Source organism: Bufo bufo, chromosome 1 (genome assembly GCF_905171765.1).
Source record: "Bufo bufo chromosome 1, aBufBuf1.1, whole genome shotgun sequence".
NCBI lineage: Eukaryota > Metazoa > Chordata > Amphibia > Anura > Bufonidae > Bufo > Bufo bufo.
In genome coordinates, this window is record NC_053389.1 from 766,973,286 (window position 1) to 766,978,311 (window position 5,026).

Sequence of the window (5,026 nt, forward strand, 5' to 3'; positions counted from 1 at the left end):
GAACTTCGGAAAAAAGTTCGAGTTCAGGACCTGAACTTAACCCGAATTTGACCCCGAACCCCATTGAAGTCAATGGGGACCCGAACTTTTGAGCACTAAAATGGCTGTAAAAATGTCATGGAAAGGGCTAGAGGGCTGCAAATGGCGTCAAAATGTGGTTAAGAGCATGGCAATGTGGATAGGGAAAATGACTTTAAATAACATAAAATACTTAAAAATAAAAAATTATAATCTTGATCTAGGAGGACATGGTCCATATGGAGTAGGAGGTTGAGAAGGCGGTGGATGTGGCGGTGGCGGTGGAAGCGGCGGTGGAGGAGGAGGTAGCCTACACTGGTTTTTGGTTTTAAATTTTATTTTTAAAATTAGGGTAGACCCCAAAACATTGGGAATATAACCTGTGATAACCCCCTCCAGTCATGCTAAACACACGTTCAGACAATACACTGGCTGCAGGGAAGGCCAGCACCTCAGAGGGGTAAAGGGCAAGCTCAGGCCATGAAGTTGCAGGGGCTGACCCCTGTCAGTCAGTTCATATAGGCGTGTGCACACTTACTGCCCCACCATGTCGCACGTCCCCATGATGTTCACGATCCAATTTGATATCTGCTCTATCAACTTTCGATGTTCTTTTATGCGCCTACCATGGTGATCACGGGTGGCAGGGAGTCAGGGTTCAAGGCCGGAGATGGAGCGTGGGAAAAAGAGACCAAATTTAAGGGAGGATCTATTTTTTCAAATTTAAAATTAGAGTTGAAATATGGGAGAAATTATTAAAGCATAAAAGTGTGACAACTTTTCAAAGTTTAAGCATTAAATGTAAGGATGTGTCGCGCATTAATTACTGAATAATATATTACATTTTATTCCCTGTCACCTATGCATAGCAGGTGTTTATTCACGTCTAAAATTGTATAATGTCAACCCAAGAATGTAACAGAAAAATTATTGAAATTTATTAAGCTGTCAACTAGGTAGAGGAGGGTATATTACACCCAAAAATTGGTGAATTTCACCAAAAAATGTAACTGCCAATTTTTTTTTTTTTCGGTCTACAACTAGGTATAGGAGTGGTACATCACACCCAAAAATTGGTGAATTTCACCAGAATATATAACTGACAATTTTTTTTTAACCTGTCTACTAGGTATAGCAGTGGTACTATACACCCAAAAATTTGTTTATTTCGCCAGAAAATGTAACTGACAATTTTTTTATTTTTTTTTACCGTTACACTAGGTATAGCAGTGGTACTATACACACCAAAATTGGTGAATTTCACCCTAAAATGTAAATGACTTTATTTTTTAACCAGCCTACTAGGTATAGCAGTGGTACTATACACCCAAACATTGGTTAATTTCACCATAAAATGTAACTGACAATTTATTTTTATTTTTTTACCAGTCTACTAGGTATAGCAGTGGTACTATACACCCAAAAATTGGTGAATTTCACCCTAAAATGTAAATGACAAAGTAGTGAAATGATATAAAATAAAACACGTACAAAAAAAACAAATGTATTTATTAGGTGGAGTTCCATATGGAATAGGAGTTTGAAGAGGCGATGGACGCAGCAGAGTAGGTGGAAGCGGCGGTAGAGGAGGACGAGATAGCCAACACAGGTTTTTGGTTTTAATTTAATTTTGTAAAATTAAGGTACACTCCAAAAGAGTGTGAAATATCCAAAATACAAACATGAGCAATTGCGCTGCAGTATAACAATGGCTGCTTAGTGCCGGTATACATATCTATTCTGGACAAGATACGGACAAGTCCTGAGGGATCCATGCCTGGTTCATTTTAATGAACGTGAGCTTGTCCACATTGACTGTAGACAGGTGGCTGCGCTTGTCTGTGATAACGCCCCCTGCCGTGCTAAACACACGTTTATATAATACACTGGCTGCAGGGCAGGCCAGCACCTCCAAGGCGTAAAGGGCAAGCTCAGGCCATGTGCCCAATTTGGAGACCCAGAAGTTGAAGGGGGCAGACCCGTCATACAGTACGTGTAGGCGTGTGCACACATACTGCTCCACCATGTTGGTGAAATGCTGCCTCCTGCTAAGACGTTCCATTTCAGCTGGTGGTGCTGGTTGTTGTGGCGTGCTGACAAAGCTTTTCCACATTTCGGCCATGCTAACCCTGCCTTCTGAGGTGCTGGCGGTGCCCCAGCTGCGTTGGCACCTCTTCCTCCTCCTCTGCCTTCGCCTTGTGCTTCCACTGTGCCCCCGCTGTCAGGTGGGAATGCCACCACCAGCGCGTCTACCAGCGTGCGCTTGTACTCGCGCATCTTACGATCACGCTCCAGTGACGGAATTAAAGACGGTACATTGTCCTTGTAACGCTGAGAACGGAGTTATCGGCACTGGCCATGTTGGTGGAGTACTCGAAACAGCGCAACAAGGAGCACAGGTCTCGCATGGAGGCCCAGTCATTGGTGGTGAAGTGGCGCTGTTCCGCCGAGCGACTCACCCGTGCGTGCTGCAGCTGAAACTCACTATCGCCTGCTGCTGCTCGCACAGTCTGGTCAGCATGTGCAAGGTGGAGTTCCACCTTGTGGGCACGTCGCATATGAGGCGGTGAGCGGGAAGGCCGAAGTTACGCTGCAGCGCTGACAGACGAGCAGCAGCAGGGTGAGAACGCCGAAAGCGCGCACAGACGGCCCGCACTTTATGCAGCAGCTCTGACATGTCGGGGTAATTTTTAAGGAATCTCTGCACCACCAAATTCAGCACATGCGCCAGGCAAGGGATGTGCGTCAAACCGGCTAGGCCAGAGCTACTACAAGATTTCGCCCATTATCGCACACCAGCAGGCCAGGCTTGAGGCTGACTGGCACAAACCACTCATCGGTCTGTTGTTCAAGGCCCGTCCACAGCTCCTGCGCGGTGTGGGGTTTGTCCCCCAAACAGATAAGTTTTAAAACTGCCTGCTGTCGTTTACCCCTGGCTGTGCTGAAGTTGGTGGTGAAGGTGTTACGCTGACCGGATGAGGAGCTGGTAGAGGATGAGGAAGCAGAGTAGGAGGAGGAAGCAACAGGAGGCAAACTGAAGCGCCCTGCAATCCTCGGTGGTGGAAGGACATGCGCCAAACTGCTATCCACCTCAGGCCCAGCTGCCACTGCATTTACCCAGTGTGCTGTTATGGAGATATAACGGCCCTGACCGTGCTTACTGGTCCACGTATCCGTAGTCAGGTGCACCTTGCCACAGATAGCGTTGCGCAGTGCAAGCCTGATTTTGTCCCCTACTTGGTTGTGAAGGGAAGGGATGGCTCGCCTTGAAAAGTAGTGGCGGCTGGGCACGATGTACTGTGGGACAGCCACCGCTATAAGGCCTTTAAAACTATCCGTCTCCACCAGACGGAATGACAGCATTTCAAAGGCAAGTAATTTAGATATGCTGGCATTCAGGGCTAGAATCGCGGGTGGGTAGGGGGGTACTTCCTCTTCCTCTCCAGCCTTTGGGATATGGAGATCTGAACGCTTCCGTTGTGGAGATGCTTGGTGACCCAGGTGTTGGTGTAGCTGGCAGATCCTCTGTTTGTGGGGTGCCAGGTGGCACTGTCACTCCAGAGGTGGATGAAGAGGCCGCGACTGCAGCAGAAGAGGAAGCAGGAGGAGCCAGAGACCTTTCTTGGTTTTTGAGGTGTCTACTCCACTGCAGCTCGTTCTTTGCATTTAGATACCGGATCATGCAGGTTGTGCTCAGGTTAAGAACGTTTATGCCTCGCTTCAGGCTCTGATTGCACAGCGTGCAAACCACTCGTGCCTTGTCATCAGCACATTGTCTGAAGAACTGCCACGCCAGGGAACTCCTTGGAGCTGCCTTTGGGGTGCTCGGTCCCAGGTGGCGGTGGCCAGTAGCAGGCGAACTCTCTTGGCGGCGGGTGTGTTGACTCAGAGGGGTCTCCATGCATACGACCTTGGGGAAAATTGCCTAAAGCCACCTGTAAAGACTGTGCTTGTATTTGAGAGTGACTGTGTAAATTACCTACCTTACTTTCACACTCGCGTTTGGTGCGGATCCGTCATGGATCTGCACAAACGCATCCGTTCAGATAATACAACCGTCTGCATCCGTTCAAAAAGGATCCGTTTGTATTATCTTTAACATAGCCAAAACGGAACCGTCTTGAACACCATTGAAAGTCAATGGGGGACGTATGCGTTTTCTATTGTGCCAGATTGTGTCAGTGAAAACGGATCCATCCCCATTGACTTACATTGTGTGCCAGGACGGATCCGTTTGGCTCAGTTTTGTCAGACGGACACCAAAGCGCTGCAAGCAGTGTTTTGGTGTCCGTCTCCAGAGCGGAATGGAGACTGATCGGAGGCAAACTGAGCGGATCCTTTTCCATTCAGAATGCATTAGGGCAAAACTGATCCGTTTTGAACCGCTTGTGAGAGCCCTGAACGGATCTCACAAACGGAAAGCCAAAACGTCAGTGTGAAAGTAGCCTTACTGCCTCAGTAAAGGACACCAGCCTCATCATTGTGTGCATCAACACTTCTCACTAGAGATGAGCGAATCGAAGATGATGAAGTGGAATTCGATCCGAATTTCAGGAAAATTTTTAATTTCCTTGTGGTTCGTGGTAACGAATCACATTTTTTCGAAAAAAAATGGCTGCTGCACATGTTACAAAGTGAAAGTAAGAAGCCCGGGAATGAGGAAGCCCCCATAACGCCATGCAGACAGCCAATCAGCTAGCCAGCCCCTGTGATGTCACAGCCCTATAAAAAGTCTCAGCCTGCTCGGCCTCTGCTATTTTACAGTGAACTTAGTGCAGGGAGAGATGTTACAGGCACTAGGGACAGTGCTAGGAAAGACTTTATACAAAAAAAATAACTACTGAGCATAGGGTGGCCACTGGCTTCACCCAAGAAAGCCGGACCTCACTGGCCACGCCCCAAACCACACCCACCCCGGGGAAGTCACACACCCTCGCCACCGCGAAAAAAAAATGGGGGGAGGAGAGGGAAGAAGGGAGGTGAGGGGAAGGTGAGCTGGGGGCAGCCG